This window comes from Elephas maximus, chromosome 2 (assembly GCF_024166365.1).
Source record: "Elephas maximus indicus isolate mEleMax1 chromosome 2, mEleMax1 primary haplotype, whole genome shotgun sequence".
NCBI lineage: Eukaryota > Metazoa > Chordata > Mammalia > Proboscidea > Elephantidae > Elephas > Elephas maximus.
The window spans coordinates 171,406,006-171,428,571 of record NC_064820.1 but is presented as its reverse complement, the minus strand read 5'-3'; positions in this window follow the sequence as shown (position 1 = coordinate 171,428,571).

The window sequence follows — 22,566 nt, the reverse complement described above, 5'->3', positions numbered from 1 at the left end:
CTTGGAGAATGACAGTAGAGTATCAAAAATTAACAAGGTGGTGACTCCAACTGCAGCCGCTGTTCCAGATGTAGTTTCATTGCTTGAGCAAATTAATACATTTCCTGGTACCTACTATACACTCATTTTTCAGTTAATGCCTTTTTCTGTATACCTGTTTCAAAGGACCACCAGAAGCAGTTTGCCTTCAGCTGGCAAGGTCAGCAATACACCTTCACTGTCCTACCTAAGACGTATATCAACTCTCCAGCCCCGTGTAATAATTTAGTCCACAGGGACCTTGATTGGCTTTCCCTTTCACAAAACATCACACAGGTTGTCATGCACTGAATTATATCCCCCCAAAATATGTGTCAACTTGGCTAGGCCATGATTTCCAGTATTGTGTGATAGTTCACCATGTTGTCATCTGATGTGATTTTCCTATGTGTTGTAAATCCTGCTTCTATGATGTTAATGAGGAAGGATTAGAAGTAGTTATGTTAATGAGGCAGGACTCAATCTACAAGATTAGGTTGTGTCTTAAGTCAATCTCCTTTGAGATATAAAAGAGAGAAGTGAGCAGACAGAGAGGTAGATCTTATACCACCAAGAAACAAGAGCCAGGAGAATAGCATGTCCTTTGGACCCAGGGCCCCTGCACTGAGAAGCTTTTGGATCAGCGAAGATCGATGACAAGGGCATTCCCCCAGAGCTAACAGAGAGAGAAAGCTTTCCCCTGGAACTGGTACCCTGAATTCAGACTTCTAGCTTCCCAAAAAAAAAGAAAAGAAATTTCTCATCGTTAAAGCCATCCACTTGTGGTATTTCCGATACAGCAGCACTAGATAACTAAGACACGTGTCCATTACGTCGATGACTTAATGCTGATTAGACATAATAAGGAAGAATTTTCAATGACTCTGGACTTATTGGCAAAACATTTGCATGCTAGAGGGTGGGAAATTAATCCAACAAAAATTCAGGCACCTACTATCTCGGTGAAATTTCTCAGGGTCCAGTTATGCGGTACATGTCAAGATACTTCTTCTAAAGTGAAGGATAAGTAGACACAATGCCTATTGGGCATCTTTGGATTTTGGAAGCAACATATCCCTCATCTGGGTGTGCTACTCTGGCCTATTTATCAAGTGACTAGAAAAGCTGCTAGTTTTGAGTGAGCCCCAGAACAAGAGAAGGTTCTGCAGTAGGTTCAAGCTGCCATGCAAGCGGCTCTACCACTTGGGCCATATGATCCCAGTGATCTAATGGTGCTTGAAGTGTCAGTGGCAGTCAGAGGTGCTGTTTGGAGTCTTTGGAAGGCCCCTATTGGTGAGTCACAGCACAGAACCTTAGGATTTTGGAGAAAATCCCTGTCATCTTCTGCAGATAACTACTCTCCTTTTGAGAAACAGCTTTTGGCTTGTTACTAGGCCTTCATAGAGACTGAACCATCATGAACTGGGTGTTGTCTAACCCACACAGCCATAAAGTTGAACATGCACAGCAGAACTCCATCATTAAATGGAAGTGGTATCTCTGAGATCGGGCCCAAGTGGGACCTGAAGTCACAAGTAAGTTGCATGAGGAAGTGACTCAAATGTTCATGGTACCCACTCATGACATATCACTTTCCATCTCCCAGTCTGTACCTACAGCCTCATGAAGAGTTCCTTATTATTGGTTGACTGAGGAAGAGAAAACTTGTGCTTGGTTTACAGATGATTCTACATGATAAGCAGGCACCATTCAAAAGTAGATTGCAGCACTACAGCCCCCTTCAGGGACCTCCTTGAAGGACATGCATGGTGAAGGGAAATTCTCCCAATGGGCAGAATTTCAATCAGTGTGCCTGGCTGTTCACTTTGCTTGGAAGGAGAAATGGTCAGACATATGATTGCATACCAATTCACAGGCTGTGGCCAATGGTTTGGCTCGATGGTCAGGGACTTGGAAGGAACATGATTAAAAAATTGGAGACAAGGAGGTATGGGGAAGAGGTATATGGATAGACCTTTCTGAATGGGCGAGAGAAGTAAAGATATCTGTACCTCATGTGAATGCTCACCAAAGGGTGACCTCAGCAGAGGAGGATTTTAACAATCAGGTGGATAAGATGACATGTTCTGTAGAAACCAGTCATCCTCTTTCCCCAGCCACTCCCATCATTGCCCAACGGTCTCATGAACAAAGTGGCCATGATGGCAGCAATGGAGGTTACACAAGGGCTCAGCAACATGGCCTTCCATTCTTCAAGGCCAATGGCTACAGTCACTGCTGAGTGCCCAATCTGTTAGCAGCAGAGACCAACACTGAGTCCCTGATATGGCACCATTCCTTGAAGGGATCAGCCAGAAACCTGGTGGCAGGTTGATTACATTGGACCACTTCCATTATAAAAAGGGCAGCATTTTTTTCTTACTGGAAAAGACACTTACTCTGGACATGGATTTGCTTCCTTGCACGCAATGTTTCTGCCAAAACTAGCATCAGTGAACTTACAGAATGCCTTATGCACCGTCATCGTATCTCACACAACATCACCTAGGATCAAAGGACTCACTTCACAGCAAATGAAGTGTGCAGTGGGCCCATGTTCATGGAATTCACTGGTCTTACCATGTTCCCCTTTGAAATCTTCTGTTTAATTCTTTTACTTCATCAATTCTTCTTTTGCTTTAGCTGCTTGACGCTCAAGAGCAAGTTTCAGTCTCCTCTGACATCCATCTTGGTCTTTTCTTTCTTTCCTGTCTTTTCAGTAAAAGAACTGAACAGAAGATTTCAAAGGGCCTCTCAAGAAGACAAAGTAAAGTATTATAATGACATATGCAAAGAGCTGGAGATGGAAAACCAAAAGGAAAGAACATGCTCAGTGTTTCTCAAGCTGAAAGAACTGAAGAAAAAATTCAAGCTTCGAGTTGCAATAATGAAGGATTCCATGGGGAAAATATTAAATGACGCAGGAGGCATCAAAAGAAGATGGGAGGAATACACAGAGTCATTATACCAAAAAGAATTAGTCGATATTCAACCATTTCAAGAGGTGGCATATGATCAGGAACCGATGGTACTAAAGGAAGAAGTCCAAGCTGCTCTGAAGGCATTGGCAAAAAACAAGGCCCCAGGAATTGATGGAATATCAATTGAGATGTTTCAACAAACAGATGCAGTGCTGGAGGTGCTCACTCGTCTATGTCAAGAAATATGGAAGACAGCTTCCTGGCCAACTGACTTGAAGAGATCCATATTTATGCCTATTCCCAAGAAAGGTGATACAACTGAATGTGGAAATTATAAAACAATATCACACGCAAGCAAAATTTTGCTGAAGATCATTCAAAAACGGCTGCAGCAGTATATCGACAGGGAACTGCCAGAAATTCAGGCCGGTTTCAGAAAAGGACGTGGAACCAGGGATATCATTGCTGATGTCAGATGGATCCTGGCTGAAAGCAGAGAATACCAGAAGGATGTTTACCTGTGTTGCATTGACTATGCAAAGGCATTCGACTGTGTGGATCACAACAAACTATGGGTAACACTGCGAAGAGTGGGAATTCCAGAACATTTAATTGTGCTCCTGAGGAACATTTACATAGATCAAGAAGCAGTTGTTCAGACAGAACAAGGGGATACTGATTGGTTTAAAGTCAGGAAAGGTGTGTGTCAGGGTTGTATTCATTCACCATACCCATTCAATCTGTTTGCTGAGCAAATAATACGAGAAGCTGGACTATATGAAGAAGAACGGAGCATCAGGATTGGAGGAAGATTCATTAACAACCTGCGTTATGCAGATGACACAACCTTGCTTACTGAAAGTGAAGAGGACTTGAAGCACTTACTAATGAAGATCAAAGACCACAGCCTTCAGTATGGATTACACCTCAACATAAAGAAAACAAAAATCCTCACAACTGGACCAATGAGCAACATCATGATAAATGGAGAAAAGATTGAAGTTGTCAAGGATTTCATTTTACTTGGATCCATAATCAACAGCCATGGAAGCTGCAGTCAAGAAATCAAAAGACACATTGCATTGGGCAAATCTGCTGCAAAGAACCTTTTCAAAGTGTTGAAGAGCTAAGATATCACCCTGAAGACTAAGGTGCGCCTGACCCAAGCCATGGTATTTTCAATCGTATCATATGCATGTGAAAGCTAGACAATGAATAAGGAAAACCAAAGAAGAATTGACACCTTTGAATTGTGGTGTTGGTGAAAAATATTGAATATACCATGGACTGCCAAAAGAACGGACAAACCTGTCTTGGAAGAAGTGAGGCCAGAATGCTCCTTAGAGGCAAGGATGGCAAGATTGCGTCTTACATACTTTGGACATGTTGTCAGGAGGGATGAGTCCCTGGAGAAGGACATCATGCTTGGCAGAGTGCAGGATCAGCAGAAAAGAGGAAGACCCTCAACAAGGTGGATTGACACAGTGGCTAGAACAATGAGCTCAGGCATAACAACGATTGTAAGGACGGCGCAGGACCGGACAGTGTTTTGTTGTATTGTGCATAGGGTCGCTATGAGTCGGAACCAACTTGAAGGCACCTAACAACAACAGCAACCATGTTCCCCATCATCTTGAAACAGCTGGCTTAATAAAACAATGGGAACAACTTTCTAAAGACACAATTACGGTGCTAGGTAGGTGGGAATACCTTGCAGGACTGGGCAATGTTCTCCAGGAGGCTGTATATGCTCTAAACCACCATCCAGTATATGGTACTATTTCTCCAATATTCAGAATTCATGGGTCCAGGTATCAAGGGGTGGAAATGGGAGGACACCATTCACTATTACCCCTAGTGACCCACTCACAAAATTTTTGCTTCCTGTCCCCATAACCTTATGTTTTACAAGTCTAGAGGTCTTAGCTCCAAAGGGAGGAATGCTTCCACCTAGAGACACATCACTGATTCCACTGAACTGGAAGCTAAGAATCCCACCTGGCCACTTTGGGCTCCTTATGCCTCTGGATCAACAGGCAAAGAAGTGAGTTCTCATATTGTTTAGTGTGACTGAACCTGATTTACCAGGAGGAAATCTGACTGACCCTAGATAACACAGGTAAAGAAGAGTATGTCTGGAATGCAGGAGATCCCTTAGGGCATCTCTTAGTACTACAATGCCCTGTGATTAAAGTCAAGGGAAAATTACAGCAACTCAATTCCAATATGACTACTAATGGCCCAGGCCCTTCAGGAATGAAGGTTTGTGTCACCTCACCAGGGAAAGTAGCACAACCAACTAAAGTGCTTGCTGAGGGCAAAGGGAGTACAGAATGGGTGGTGGAAGAAGGTAATTCTAAATACTAGTTACAACCACATGACCAGTTACAGAAATGAGGATTGTAATTGTCATGAGTATGTCTGCCTTGTATGTGTGCATCAAATATTTTTATTTTCTTCACTCATAAAATATACGATGTAAACAGGGCTAGTGTGTTTTCTGTTGTACATGCGTGAGTTTATCATGTTAGGCCCAAGTATGATTTTATAATTGTATTTATTCAGAGAGTATGTATGGTTTCAGGAGACATGTACAGATGTCAAGTTGACAAAGTGTGGACTATGATCATTAAAGTTGTGTGTCAACTTGGCTGGGCCATGATTCTCAGTGGTTTGGCAGTTATGATGTAGTTTTGGGGTTCTATAATGATGTAATCACTTCCAGGATGAGATCTGATATAATGTGGTCACCTCCATGATGGGATCTGCTGTGAGTACCCAATAATTGAAAGGGAGTTTCCTTGGGGGTGTGGCCTACATCCAATATAGGTGGACTTTCTGGCAGGGCTCAAGGGCTTTTGCTTGCTCTGAATCCTGCATCTGGCTCCTATTCATCTGACCTCTGGTTCTTGGGAGTTGAGCTAACAGCTTACCTGCTGATCTTAGGATTCATCAGACTCCATAGCCTCGATCTTGGGTTCACTAGTCCCTGCAGCTGCGTGAGTCAGGAGAAGCCACTAGCCTGACCCATGGGCTTGGGTCCCTGATGAGCAGAACTCCCAAAGTGACCTTTTTTGAACATGTAGCAAAAGTGAGAAATAACCTCATAAAAGTTAAATACTTCTGTACACCGAAAGACTTTATCAATATAGTGAAAAGACAACCTATAGATTGGGAGAAAATTTTCTGGGACTAATATCCAAAATGCAATGAAACCTACGAAAGTTGGAACTCGACAGCACTGCCTTGTTTTTCCAGGAATCACAAGTTTTCTGCCTTTGACAGGGTACAGTCTTACTGCTTTATTATCGCTCCTTTTAGTAGAAAATATTTGAGTTTTACTTCTCTGGCAAGTTTTGGCCTTACACATGTTCCAGCTCTCACAGATTTTACTGTACGTATAAAACTTCTACAACTTAACAACAAAAAAAAAAAAAAAAACCCAATCAAAAAAAGGGAAAAGAGATTAAAAGACAGTTCACCAAGAGGACATTCAAATGGTCAACAAGCACATGAAAAAATGCTCAACATCTTTAGCCACTGCTGTTGTTGTTAGGTGCCATCAAGTCAGTTCCGGTTCATAGTGACCCTATGTACAACAGAACGAAACACTGCCCGGTCCTGCACCATGCCCACAATCATTGTTATGCTTGAGCCCATTGTTACAGACACTGTGTCAATCCGTCTCCTTGAGGGTCTTCCTCTTTTTCATTGACCCTGTACTTTACCAAGCACGATGTCCTTCCCTAGGGATTGATCTGTCCTGACACCATGGCCAAAGTAAGATCTAGTGTCCCGGACCTTCCTTTTAAGGAGTACTCTGGTTGTACTTCTTCCAAAACAGATTTGTTCGATCTTTTGGCAGTCCATGGTATATTCAATACTCTTCGCCAACACCACAATTCAAAGGTGTCAATTCGTCTTCTGTCTTCTTTATTTATTGGCCAGCTTTCACATGCATGTGATGCAACTGAAAATACCATGGGTTGGGTCAAGCATACCTTAGTCTTCAAGGTGACATCTTTGCTTTTTAACAATTTAAAGAGGTTTTTTACAGCAGATCTGCCCAATGCAATGCATCTTTTGATTTCTTGATTTTTGTTTCCATCAGTGTTGATTGTGGATCCAAGTAAAATGAAACCCTTGACAACTTCAATTTTTCTCCAATTATCATGATGTTCATTGGGCCAGTTGTGAGTTTTTTTTTTTTTTTTTCTTTATATTGAGGTGTAATCCATACTGAAGGCTGTGGTCTGTGATCTTCATCAATAAGTGCTTCAAGTCCTCTTCACTTTCAGCAAGCAAGTTGTGTTATCTGCATAACCCAGGCTGTTAATGAGTTTTCCACCAATCCTGATGCCCCGTTCTTCACATAGCCCAGCTTCTTGGATTGTTTGCTCAGCATACAGATTGACTAGGTAAGGTGAAAGAATACACACCTTTCCTGTCTTTAAATCCCCTTGTTCTGTCCAAACAACTGTTTCTTGATCTACGTACGGGTTCCTCATGAGCACAATTAAGTGTACTGGAATTTCCATTCTTCGCAATGTTATCCATAATTTGCTATGATCCACACAATTGAATGCCTTTGCATAGACAATAAAATACAGGTAAACATCTTTCTGGTATTCTCTGCTTTCAGCCAAGATCCACCTGATATCAGCAATGATAACGCTGGTTCCACATCCTCTTCTGAAACCGGCCTGAATTTCTGGCAGCTCCCTATGGATATACTGCTGCAGCTGCTTTTGAATGATCTTCAGCAAAATTTTACTTCTGTGTGATATTAATGATACTATTTGATAATTTCCATTAGGCAGATACAAACCAAAGCCACAATGAGATATCACTTCACCCCATTAAAATGGCAATGACTTAAAAAAAAAAAAGGAAAACAACAAGTGTTGGCAACATTGTAGAGAAATTGGAATCCTCATTCATTGTTGGTAGAAATGTAAAATGGTACAGCCACTATGGAAAAGTTTGGTGGTTCTCTGAAAGTTGAACGTAGAATTTCCACATGACTCAGCAATACCAATCATAAGCATATACCCAGAAGAAGTGAAGGCAGGAATACAAACATAAACCTGTATACCAATGTTCATTTCAAGCACTTTTCACAATAGCAAAAAGGTAGAAACAACCAAAATGTCCATCAAAAGAAGAATGGGTAAACGAAATGTGCTATATACATACAACTGAATATTGCGCAGCCATAAAGAGAAATAAAGTTCTGATGCATGCCACAACGTGGATGAACCTTGAAAACATTATCTTGAGTAAAACAAGTCGGTTGCTAAAGGACAAATACTGTATGATCCCACTTACATGAAATAAGCAAATATATAGAAACCAAAGATTATTAATGGTTACCAGGGGTGGGAAGAAGGGGGAGAGGGGGAGTTTTTGTTTGGGGTCATTGAGTTTATGTTATTGGTGATGGAATACTTTAGAAAAGGAAAGTGGTAACGGTGGCACAACATGAAAAGTGTAATCAATGTCATTGCATTGTAAGTGTGAAAAGAGTTGTGTTGGTGGAGGTTTTCATGCGTGTGATGGTTAACGTTATGTGTCAACTTGGCTAGGCCATAGTTCTCAGTATTATGTAATTATCCTCCATGTTGTGATCTCCCATAAGTAATATAATCACCTCCATGATGTGATCTGATGTGATCAGCCAACCAGTTGTAAGAGGAGTATGGCCTGCACCCAATATACATATATAAACATTCTGACAAAGCTCACTTGTTTGCTCTGGATCCTGTTTCCAGCTTATCATCATCTGACATCCAGTTCTTAGGACTCAAGCCAGCAACTTATCATCTGACCTGCTGATTTGGGGATTTGACAGCTCCAAAGCCCTGATAGCCAGTAGCCTGTTGTCTGAGCTGCCGATACTGCGTTCATTAGCCCCTGCAACCATGTAAGGCAGGAGATGTCTCTAGGCAATGCCTGACCCAGGGACTTTGGGACTTGCTGGCCTCTACAACCATGTGAGCCATTTCCTTGAAATAAATCAATCTCTTTCTCTCTTTCTCTCTCCCTCCCTCTCTCCCTATATATATATATATTTTCCCCCCACTAGTTTTGCTTCTCTAGAGAGCCCAGCCTAAGACAGTGTATATATTTTCACCACAAAAAAAATTAGAAATAATTCCTGTCACGTTACATCACTGAGATTTGGAAATTGCTACCACAGTATAACCTCGCCAATTTGACTGATACAGAATGAATCTCTGCTGGGATCCAGCCCATCGTGTTGGAGTAAGTAGGCTACTGATAAGTCCCTTCACTGAGACTTAGTGAGAATTTCACTTCTGAGGGGAATTATGATTAAATTCATGATATAAGCCTTAAAAAATAAAAGCTTTATCTCTCCTCTCTCAGATTCTCCCATGGTTAGCTCTACTCTAGAGAGAAAACTTTTCAATTTCACTTTCAGCATTGAATGACTTGCCAACTTAGCAGCAGGCACTTTGAGACAACAGTTTCTATTTATTCCATCCTAGTATTTGTACACAGTCTTTATGGTCTCTCTCATGCCATGTCTTCTAGAAAAACCCTTGGAAACTGCCTCGTTCCACACCTTCTTCCCTTCCACAGACTCAGATACTGGTATTTCTCACTGGCTAGACACCAATACTACATGGTCTGTCACAAAATGGATGATGGCAAGAGATGATAGCTTAAACCCTGTGGTCAGATTGATCTGTGCAGATCTCCAGGAGCTGCTTATACTGCTTCTTACTTGACAAACTTCCCTTTAAACTGTGAGTCAGTAGCAGGTTTGATTTTACGTTGCTCAATCACCTTTGGTTACCCCTTTTCATTATTTCATGGAGGCAAATTTTCAGCATTTTTGTGACTTTACCCAGGAAACAACTTGTACCCACATACAAGCCCCATATGTTTACAAAAGTGTGCTGATATTAGGCTTGGGTCAGGTTCATAAGATACAAGTAGGCAGGTATCATAGGCGTTGTCAACACTCCCTGCCCTGCAGGGAAGACCCTTACCTGTATAAGGAAGGCAACATTAACTTTACTTACTGAACACCTGAACTTTCTGAGCTTCTCTCTCTTTGCTGGCACACCCTTTCACTTCTGTTACTTCCTAATAATTAACAATCCCACATATGTAACCTTCTTTTCACCTTCCAACCCACCCATGCCTCACCTCAGTGCCCTTCTCCCAGATAGCTGGCAGAAAGGACTGTAGTTTAATAAATTCATTTACACCATAGTATTAATCACTGATAAGAGCTTGATTGTAAACTTTCTCAAAGGTATTTGAAAGTTAAAAGAGGGTTCTTTGAGGTAGGAATACACATCAAACTAAAATCGTGCAATTTTGATGTGCTTTTCACTTCCCTTTGAGTGGTTCCTCTCTCTCTTTTAACAAAGCTTTGGATACTCCATGGTTTACTAGGCCTAAACTTACTCATTCTTGGATACAGCTTTGTGCTTTTAGGCAATAATCCCTTGAGAAATCTGACCTTTCCACCCCACTCTTCCATTTAGCCTGTGTACTTGTACTAAAAAACAGATGGATATCCTTCAATATTATCATCATCTCTGCTCTACCCTAGTGGGGAAAACAGGCCTGCAAACAGAGAAACTGCGATACCATGTGGTATGGACAATAAAAGTGATGGGAACAAAGCCCTGGGGAGCAGAGGTGTGAGCACTAACTCTGCCTGAATGGCACTGTCCTCTCAGAACTCTTGAATTTATTTCACATGCAAAAAAGTGAAAAGCAAATTATTATCATTCACAAAAGAGATGGATGAACAGGAATTCAGGCCGTTATATTCCACAAGTCCAGGGGACATCATTCACATTTATTCCAAGTGAATAATGCCCCCTGGAGTTGTGCAACAGTGTGGTGCTCTCAAGAAGATACAGCACAGTTAACAATAGGTGTTCAATAATTTGGCAACCAGTTCTATCGAATTTATTGGACAGGTAAACCAGTTGCCTGAAGTTAGTGGAGATCTTTCGAACTTCAGAAATTTTTACAGATTTCTCTGAGTAAAAAACAAGAAGATACCAAGTAGATATGAAGCTTCCCAATATATGATCTCATCAAGAGGAAGGGGGTACTCCCTGACTTCTGCTACCCTTATACCTAATATAAATCACATCCATCTTAGTAAAGGTTCTATTTGGTTGAATTACATTTGTCACCTGAGGTTAACCAACATGCCACAACAAAGTTATAGTTGGAAAACGTAAAATTTTCCTGTAATTTGCCATGCATTGCCTAAAAGTCTATGGAATTCTTTTCTAAATTCCAAATATCTCAACAAAAGGGTTTTTGTTTTGGGGTTTTTTTTTTTTTAATAATTCTTTGTTTTCCCCAGTAAAAGAGCATTTCCTCCTAACTTACCAATTTTTGTTCATGGCACCATTTTCATAATTACCGAGCCAATCCAAGCCAAAAATCTCTCCTCCCTCTCTCCCACCATTTAACATCCACTCAAATTGTCAGCTCCATTGATTCTGTCCTTGCAAGTTTTCTACCACTTGTATTCTCAATGGCACCAGTCATTGCCTCTCTTTTACCCGATTACCATGACTTCAATATCTCTCACCACCAATCCTTCCAAAACACTGGTCCCTCCTTAAAACAAATTCTAAAAAACCTACTCTTCTTTTCAAAAACCTTCAATGGAAATTAAAGCATGAGAGAGCCTCTGCGACATGACCTCAGGTTGTTTAATCTTTCATTATCTTCCCCACCCCTACCTAGATCACTGTTTCTCAAAGTATGATCTATGACCTACTGATGGGTCCCAAGGATCCCCCAGTGGATCTAGCTGATCCAAAAATGTGAGTACTTTCCTCTAATTTCAAGAGCTAATTATGAGCGATTTCGTAGTTGAGTGTTTATACCTATGACTGAACATTGTTTACTGGAAATCCACTAAGTAGGAAAGGGGACCAAAACTAGGTACTCATAAGCTATAATTAACACAGTGAAAGTGTTTCTCAAGAATTTATTTCAGTATTCTACCAAAAAAAAAAAAAAGAAAAAATTGGCTGCCATACAGCACTGAAAACCTACTGCACATGGGTACTTGTAGATAAATGGGATTTCCACGAATAGGCGTGGATGAGGTGGGTGGGCTGTGAGATATTTGCTTAAATGGTGTCCAATCAAAAAAAAAGAAAACTTCAAGAAACCCTATTCTATCTCATAAAAAGACCAGACTTAATGGTCTGACTGAGACTAGAGGAACCCTGGAGGTCAGTGTCCTCGGACCTTCTGTTAGCCTAAGACTGGAACCATTCCCAAAGCCAACTCTTCAGACAGGGATTGGACTGGACTATAAGACAGAAATGATACTGGTGAGAAGTGAGCTTCTTGGCTCAAGTAAACACATGAGACTATGTAGGCAGCTCCTGTCTGGAGGTGAGATAAGAAGGCAGAGGGGGACAGAAGCTGGCTGAATGAACATGGGGTATGCTGGGTGGACAGGAGGAGTGTGCTGTCTCATTAGGCGCAGAGCGGTTAGGAACACATAGCAAGGTGTATATAAGTTTTTGTATTAGAGACTGACGATTTGTAACCTTTCACTTAAAGCACATTATATAAAAAAAAAAAAAGAAACCCTATTCTAGGGATAATCCAAGTTCCAATCAAACTAAGACAATTTCTCTTCTCTGAGTTGGTCTATGTGCTTTCCTGCATTTCTGTCTTTTTAACTTAGTTCTCTCTGCCTAGGCAACCCTTCCCGTATCTTATTGTGTGAATATAACTGTTATAGGCCCATTACCAAAACTCCCCATCCCATCAGATATGATGCTAATGTCTGTTTTGAAACCCAGGTGGTCCTTAAAAATCTCCTATGAAACTTAATTTATCCTATCATCCCTTGCCATTATTTTTCTCTTTGCTCTAATTCCATTACCAGATGAAATCTCCTAGAAGATAGGCACTATGCCTAATGTATGTCTGCATCCCTCCAAGTACCTAACACAAGGCCTTACACATAATGACCACTCACAAAGTTTCATTAGCCAAAAAAAAAAAACTCTAGAACTAAAAATAGAACTCTACAGTCAATTTCCTTGGGGTGATGAAATAGCTTTATGCTGTGGTACATTTGCTAATGTAAATGGGAGTTTTCAATCACCAAAGAGAGTTGTCAAGTACATAATTCCATTATGAAATTAACAATTGTCTTAGCTATCTAGTGCTGCTATAACAGAAATACCATAAGTGGATGGCTTTGACAAAGAGAAATTTTTTCTCTCACAGTCTAGAAGGCTAGAAGTTCAAATTCAGGACACCTGCTCTGTGGAAGGCTTTCTCTTTTGGCCCTGGGGGAAGGTTCCTGTCACTGATTTTCCCCTGGTCTAGGAGCTTCTCAGCACAGGGACCATGGGTCCAAAGGATATATTCTACTCCTGGCTCTTTTTGCTTAATGCTAATGGGGACACACTCTCACTTCTCTGCTTACTTCTCTCTTTTATATCTCAAAAGAGAGTGACTCAAGGTACAACCTTACCCTGTATATTCAGTCCTGCCTCATTAACATAACTGCCTCTAATCCTGTCTCACTAATATCATTAAGGTTAGGATTTACAATACATAGGATAATTGCATCAGATCTCAAAATAGTGGACAACCACACAATACTAGGAATCGTGGTCTACCCAAGCTGACACACATTTTGGTGGGACACAATTCAATCTATAACACCTAGTACTCAAAAGTATTAACTTTTACAAGTCATTATATTGATAATGCTAGCTTTAGGCATACAGAAGAAGGGGATGGAGACCTTAGCTGAGAGAGAAAGGAAGATTCAATACATTTTATTTGAAAATGAGATCCCAATCAATCAAGCTTATGTGCTCAGTCGTGCTCACTCTCTCTCTTTCCCTCCCTCCAAAGTCTTCCCCCCTCCCTCTGTCTCACATACAGGATTTATTATAACAAAATGATGCTAAAAGTATGGTCTTCCATCCATGTTCAAGTTCTGGCTCCAGCACCTAATACCTATTTGGCCAAGTTTTTTTACTTTGGCAGGCCTCAGTTTCTTCACTAGTAAAAAGGGCATAATAACACAAAACCCCAGCACGGGAGAAAGACTTAAATGAGATAATGTATGTGAAGCCTTCAGCAGAACGCCTGGCATTTAGCAAGCACTCTACAAATGTTAGCAAATAAAGAGTAGCCTAACAGAATCCAAGTTAACCCAATAAATTCCTTCCTGTCCCCTGAGTAGAGGTGACTTGGGCAGCTGGTAATATGCCAGGACAAGCACCTGGAAATTCCAAGAAATAGTTGAGTGGTTCCTGTAGAGGGAGGGCAGGAGTCAGGGATACTCTGTTTTTAATTACTAAGGTGATCTCAGAAGAGCCACAGGCTAAGGAGCCTGGGGACACCAGCCCACACAATGCAGACCATGGTACCTGAGTCTGGTGTTGGAGACCATATGTTCTATGCTAGCTCTGTGGCAATTTCCTCTCCTGACCCTGCCCAGGGCTCAAGGAAAACACCTCTCCACTTCTCTTTTTACAAAAAAGAACTAGAGAACTCCCTGTCTCTAAGGCCACCTCCTCTATGAAGACTTCTGATTCCCCTTCCTCAAAGACACCCTCTCCTGCCCCTGTTAATACTGGCTCCTTGGATCTCTATGTCACACTCAACAGAGGATAGTATGGTGGTAACAACCACCAGCTCTGGAGAAAGCAGGCCCAGTTCAAATCCAAGATCTGCTACCTTGTATTCCTCAGCTGAGGAACACTGGGAATGTCACCTAACCTTCCTGTACCTCGGCTCCTCCTTTGTAACATGGAAAGAACGGCTAGTACCTACTTCCTAAGGTTGTTGCAAGGATTAAGCAAGATAAAGAGCAGAAAGCCCTTAGTATGGCACCTGACCTATGGCAAGAGCTCCATAAGTAACGGTTGCCCTCTGTTGAATCAGAGAAGGGCCAGAGTACAGAGGGCCCAGGGTTCCCCAACCCTTAGTGGCCAAAGTGGTCAGTGCAGGGGGGAAGGTGCAGCCTCCTAAAACCATATTCTTGCCATTTTCCGCAAGACGAACAGGGAAAGGCCCCTGTGCCTGCCAAAACTTTGCCTGGTAAATAATTGGTGTTCCTCGGCGTGTTCTTTTATTCAGAAATGCCTTTGAAGTTCCCCCTCACCCTTGCCACAGGGATTTGGGGGGCAGGGGGGAAAGGGAAGTGAGGAAAGGAGTCACAAAAGAGGAGCAGCAGCGTATGATCAGGAAGATGGAAAAACGAAAGCAATTTCTGGTATCCATTCAGGTCTGGAGTCAATAATTGTAACTTATAATCAAGCAAGTCTTCCTAGCAGCCAAGCTCCAAAAAGGAATGATCAGGAAGAATACAAAAGCAATTCTTAGTAACAGCTGTGGGTGCTAGACCGACAGCTCCCTCCTGGGGAGGTGACAGTTGGTGAAAACATTCTGCAGCAGGCAAGAGTTTACCTGGGCAAGAGCAGCCAGCCGGGCCTCGCAGGGACTAATTATGAAAATATGATTACAATGGATTAGTAATCTTGTCAATCAAAGCCACATGCCAGGTAGCACCTGGCAGTGGGTGAAAATGCCACAGGACAGAAGAATCCAATGCTATGTGTTTTGTACAAAGCGTTCCTTCCTGGGAGGAAAGCCTTCACCAGGTCCCAGGGACAAAAACAGCAGAGGCGGCACTAACAGGCCCTCTGGGGAGGAGCAGGCAGGAAACCCAGAAGGGTAGCCCCAGAGTGTCTGAATTTTAAATTCAACTTGGCATCCTCTTATTGCTCCATGTGAAAAACTGGTCCAACGCTTGCTCCCTGTTTTTAGAGGAGCCTGAAAGGAAATGGGTATTGTCTTCCTCTGGCAGTTAAGGACGGTAAATAGAAATGGTGGTAATGGTAATAACACTAAGCCTGAGCCCAGAATACATGCCTAGCCTGGTGTCCAGCACTTCACAGTCTTGATCTTGTTTAACCCTTACAAAACCCTGTGAGGTAAGCATGCTATCCCTATCTCCAAAAAATACCCGTTGAAATCTAGTGGGTTCCGACAAAGTAGAACTGCCCCATAGTGTTTTCAAAAGGCACCTGGTGAATTTGAACTGCTTTCCTTTTGATTAGCAGCCATAGCACTTAACCACTACACCACCAGGGCTTCCCTCCTCAGAGCTGAATAAACCGTAGCTCAGAGAGGTTAAGGGACTTGAGCAAGTTCCCACCCCAAGAAAATGAGATCAGCTGGACTCCAGAGCCTGGTATAATCACCAAGCTCTACTGCCACATGCAAAATGGCAATCCACCTCTCTACTGCAGCTAGAAAACCATTCTGTATGTCACAGTTTTTGTTGTTAGCTGCCTTCAAGCCGACATGTTTTATGCTGAGGTGTAATTCATACTGAAGGCCACAGTCTTTGATCTTCATCAGTAAGAGCTTCAAGACCTCTTCGCTTTCAACAAGCAAGGTTGTGTCATCTGTATATCGCAGGTTGTTAATGAGTCTTCCTCCAATCCTGATGACACCTTCTTCTTCATATTGTCCAGCCTCCCGTCTGTATTAACTTCTATTAAAGCACTTACAGCCTGCTACTGTCATTTATTTAGTTGGTTTACAAATCATCATTGCTCTTCTGTGAGAGAGGGCTCAGTTTATAAATCATGTCTTAAGTACCTCTGTATCCCTGGTACCTAGCGCAGAGCCTGGGACGGGCCCAGTAGGTACTCAGCACAACATTGTTTTATGGGTTTCCTCTAGCTAATACTACATGGAGACAGAGAGATGAACTAAGGGATCTCATCACTTCTTTTTAAGGCTTAACATTCCGTGGTCCTGAGGAGAAATGGATGTAAGTGATATATAGGAGGCATTCACTCCTCAGACTTATACTCCCTCTCACTGACCTGAGAGGAACAAACAAACCTTAAGGAAAAAAAATGCTTTGTGCACACTGGCCTTTTGCGGTGACAGATGGCGCTGTCAGAAACTTGATGGGTAGCATGAGCCACCATGAACAAGGATCTATACATAAAGTACACAAAGGAATAGGGGAACTACATTCCAGCAACACTGATAGATGCCGCCATTTCAAAAATAACACCCCCCAGTGTACCACAAGCTGTGGAGTCTGAAGGAGCATTTCTATAAAGGGGCTGATGAATGTATATCCAATGCTTTGAATGAAGCATGTGTGAATCCTGGAAGTTGGAGGTTGAGCCTATTGACAAACTCAGTGGAAACAAGAATATGCTCATGGCTCAAAAACAGCCTTGAGTATCAGAGTGTCTTCTCGGCAAATCATTATCTGGTTGGCCTTGAATATATCGTTCCCATTGTGATCCTAACTATTTCTGAACCTCTACCTAAGCCCACAGAGTAAAAGCACAGTGTTTCAGTGGAGGGAAGAAAAAAAAAAAAGGGAAAAAGAAATCTTTAAGATAGCTGAATCATTCCTTTGAAATATTCTGGTCACTTCTTATCTACACAGCAACTTCAAAAACAAGTGCGTTTTAAGAAGAGAACATCTTCCAGTTCTGAAGAGATGAAAATCACACTGTACTTTTAGGTCAAAGTAAATCACTTGTGAGTTTTCCTACTCGTGCTTAAAGCAGCTCAAGAGCTTCTACTTTCCTCTCAGAGCAAGTCTCGACACCCCATCCTCTGAATGGCCTTCAAGTCTCTGTCTAACAGAGTCCCAACCCACTTGCCCAACATGGTCCCCTCACTGGCCTGCATGATGGGCAAGCCACGCTCCTCCATGTCTCCCATACATGTCAGGTGCAGTTTTGCCCTCACATCTCTGTTCACGCCATTATTACCCCCTGGACTCCTCTCCACTCCAGGAAAATCTCAGCTATCCCTCAAAACCATATCAAGTGCTTCCTCAAGAAGACCTTCCCAAATGCCTCAACCTGTATGATATCTTTCCCCTCTGAGTTATTCCTTAGGTCCTGAATTTCATAGTGGGCACTCCTGTAATTTAATGATTCCCTATATCCACATATGTAATCAATCCAATGAGATAATAAAATCAGAAAGTGATATTTACTGGTCACTTAATATATTTTAAAACATTAAACCAAACCCTTTAAATGTATTATAAGCACTATCACATTTAATCCTTAAAAGCTATCCATGTGGTGGTGGTGGTGGCGGTTGGTTGCCATCCAGTCAGCTCTGACTCATGGCAATCTTATGCATAACAAAGTAAAACATTGCCTGGCCCTGCACCATCTTCATAATCGTTGGTATATTTGAGTCCATTGTTGTGGCTGCAACAACAACAGACCCATGTGGTGTCTATGTACCCATGTTAGAGATGAGGAAAGCTGAATCACAGAGAGGGTAAGGGTCTTGCTCAAGGTTATACCACATGACATGAGGTATCCAGGCCTGTCTGGCTCCGGATCCAGTGATCTTCCCACTGTAATGATCATGGCTTAGTATTCTCCTGGATCTTCCACAGAATCTTATACTGTTGTGCATCTCATTCATTTATTCATTAACCAAAAGTTTGTTGAGAATTTTTTATGTGCCAGTCACTGCACTGTCATTGTTGTCCATTTTTGTCAAGTCAATTCTGACTCATGGTGACCCCACGTGTGCAGAGTAGAATCAGTCCATAAGGTTTCCAAGACTGTGACCTTTCAGAAGCAAATAACTAGGCTTGTCTTCTGAGGCACCTCTGGGTGAATTTGAACTGCCAATCTTTCAGCTAGTAGTCAAGTACTTAACTATTAGTACCACTAGGTGCTGAGAATAAGATGGTGAACAAGACACAGCCCCTGCCCTTATCGTCACAGGGTAGGGGCTTAGTAACTATTGGAATTGAATTGCCATGAACACAAGCAAATTATTGGTAGCCTCAACCAGGTACATATGCAAAGGCCAGTTAGCTCAAAGAAGCATTAAATATTAAACTATGGGGAGAACAGTGGACTGAGAAGCAAGAGTCATCGTTGGTTCCCTGGACTGCCAATAATTGACTGTCAAGGGATATTCTATCTCTCAGCTCAATAATCCTCATGTATAAAATCAAGAGATTGGACCACATCAGTGCATCAATAACCAGGTCCATCCTCAGAATGGCATCACTTCTTCAATGACTGCTGAATAAGTATCTGAGTGAATAGACTAGTGAATGAATGACTGGGTCCAACTAATATGTTGTGAGATTTGGAACAACTGAGATAGTCATGCCATTTCATGATTTATGTTCCCAAGGGCACCCTCAAGTATTCCCCTTTAAAAATGTATTTCTTGTGACCATGCAATAAAGCAGTGTTTGCAGAATTAGCTGTGATATTGCAGGTGTAATCACCAGAATAATGAGAGAAAAAGGGAAGGGACAGTATTAATGCTTTGAATGTCTTTGAGAAATATGACAGTGTGACAAAGTCACCTCTGAAGATCAGACTAAGGGTGGAGTGAGAGATTATTGCTTTTCAATATAAGCATTATACACTATCGGTTTTTCAGTTTATAACAATAAAAAATAGTGAAAGATCATTAATTAAATTTCTTTATCCCCCTTGCCCTCTGGTTCCAAGAAACACACCCATAAATCATCTTCTTCCTGATAAATAGATTTTCTTCACTTTACCTCAGTTCATTGATCTGTGTCATTGTTGTGTCTCAACTTGGCTGGGCTGTGATTCTTAGTGGTCAGGCTCTATGATATAGTTTGGCAGTTGTAGGATGCTATGATCACTTCCATGATGAGATCTGATATAATGCGATCACTTTCATAACAGGATCTGCTGTGAGTGGCCAGTGAATTGAAAGGGAGTTTCCTTGGGTGTGTGGCCTGTGTAGAATATAAGTGGACATTCTGGCAAGGCTCATGGGCTTTTGCTAGCTCTAGATTCTACAGCTGGCTCCTGTTCATCTGGCCTCCAGTTCTTGTGACTTGAGCTAGCAGCTTACCTGCAGTCTTGCCTGCCAATCTTGGGATACATTGATCTTCACAGCCTGTGAGTAAGAGCCCTGCTCTCTGACCTTCACGATCTTGGGTTTGCCAGCCCCTGCAGTTACATGAATAAGGAGAAGTTTCTGTGATGACCCATGGACTTGGGACCTTTCAGGCTCTACAACCATGTGAGCCATTTCCTTTATATAAATCATACACACACACACTTTACTGGTTTTGCTTCCCTAGAGAACCCAGCCTAAGACATTCTATAGAAAGGGGAAAAAAAATAGTACTTCTCTCTTACAGCTCTTATATGGGTTAAATGAAGAATGTATATAGAAGACAACACAGAGCTACTAGAATATAAGCTATACCTATAAGGCAGGGGAGGGGAGGGGAGGGGAGGGGAGGGGAGGGGAGGGGAGGGGAGGGGAGGGGAGGGGAGGGGAGGGGAGGGGAGGGGAGGGGAGGGGAGGGGAGGGGAGGAAGATCATTGTTCCTAGTGGCTTTTTCCTGGAAAGAACCCCTCTGATCATAGACACATACTCCTGACTGACCTCATTTTCCTCCTTCTCATCGGGGCCATTTGGTTTGATTGACTGGCTTTGGTTTTCTGAGACTTATGTCTGAACCAATCAATAGTTACAAAAGGTAGTGCTTAAGAGCATGAGCTTTGGAGTCACACAGACCTAGGTTTGAGTCCCGACTCAATCATTTACTAGTTGTGTGATTTGGTGCAGGTTACATAATATCTCTGAGCTTCAGTTTCCTCACCTGGAATATAAGGATAATATCCTTCTTGCACAATTGTTATGAAGGTTAAATGGGATTGCGTTAGACAGGGTCCACTTTGAAGCAGATGCCAAGTCACAATTAAATGTTTGAGAAATGTACTGGAGAAACACCGGTGAGAGAAAATTGGAGACACCAAAATGAGGCTGGGAAGGCTATCAGACTATGATACAGGTCTGATCCCAAGAAAAGGAGAGAGGGAAGGAAGGAAGGTTGGCAGCATTTTAGACTGCAGCACGGTTCTAAGGAATGTTCAGTAAGGCCATCAGGAGGTTCACTGCTTCCCAGAAATGGGCCTCTTTATTATCCCTGCCACATGCAGGGGGAGCAACCCATAGAAAGTGTGTTGTTGGCAAGTAGGCATGGATGGATTTCAGAGCACAGGAGCTGGAGCCATTGGTCAATTATATTCTCTGGAAGCGGAAGTCTGAAAGGCACATTCACATGGCTGCCTCAGAGATTGAGCATGTTAAAGCAATTATCACCCTGAATAGATGGTAGAGAGTAATTGTAATTTCTATTGCAGGTACCAAAATCATCATTGCCATCACCATGATCCTTACCCCCATAAAAGTTCTTTCAAAGTAGTATACGACTCTAAAGAAATCATTTCCAACATTTTGTGCTAGCCGTAACGTGTCTTATTGATTGTGATATTCACCCAGACATCGAAATGCATTGTAAGCATTAGTTTGCTGAAACTCTGTATCTCTTACAAGTCCAGGAGAACAGCAAGGTGTGACTAAAAGATAACACTTGAGTCAAGAATTGTGAATGGAACCTAGGTGGTACCTTTAAATCCCACAGCCTCCATTCACTGTGTAAGGGCGGCACTGGCCTTCACTGACTTGAAGACTGTGACCCTGCTCATCTACCATCTGCCTATACCCTTTCACCACCTACAGCCCAAGTAACCAGGAAAGAGCAGTCAGCATGGACTTTCCCTCATCAAATGTGAACCAGGAAGCAGTTTCAATGCAGGTAATCCCATCTAACCATTCATGGCAACAAGATTATAACCCTATAACTTCCCATTTAGACACCTGGGGTGACTCCTTTGCCCTGAAGACAATACATATTTCATTGAAGTATTCCCTTAAGAAAGAAGAGTTATGACACTCAATCAAATATAATGGGGGGAAAATCATTTCTGTGTCTTCCCATAAGGAGAAGTTAAGTCGATTTTTGCTTAAAAGGCAGAGTGAATGATTGGGAGGAAATGGTAGACAAAGAAAGGTCGGTTTAGACAGCATTTTCAATTTTGAAACTGTAGTCATTCCCCAGTCATTTAATTAGACAGAAACCTTTGTTTGCCTTTTATCTATTCCTTAGGAGAAAAATTATCCTGTAAGGATGCAGTAAAATGTTCAATAATAAAGGTAGATGCTCATTTTTATGCCTATGCTTTCCAACCAAGTAAAAACTATTGCTTTTGTCTGCCCATTGTGATTCCCCTTAGTCCCCCCCTTCTTATGGAATACTTATCTCCCTGGCCAAAGGGGTGGGCACATGGCCCTTGCCTGGCTAATCACAATAGACCTTCCTCCTGGTCACAGTGAATGGCCCAGGCACAACCGTGTGATTCAAGCTGGCCAATAAGGGTCCTTCCCTGGTATGTTTGTATAATAGAGAGATAGGGGAGTGAAAGAGAGCAGAAGAAAGACAGAGAGACACAGATGTTTTCTCTTTCCTCTAAGATAATTAACCTTGGGTTATTTTAGTCCAAACTTCCCTTTACTGCATGAATAGAAATCATATGGCACAATATTATTGATGTAATCGGTTTTATTGAATTATACACACGAAAAACATCTAATTGGCAAATGTTGTGTTCTCTATATTTTTACAACAATACAAAACAAAGAAAATAAAAAACATATGTAGCAGAATGAAATGAACACAGAGAAAAGCAGAGATGGAGAAAAAGAAAAA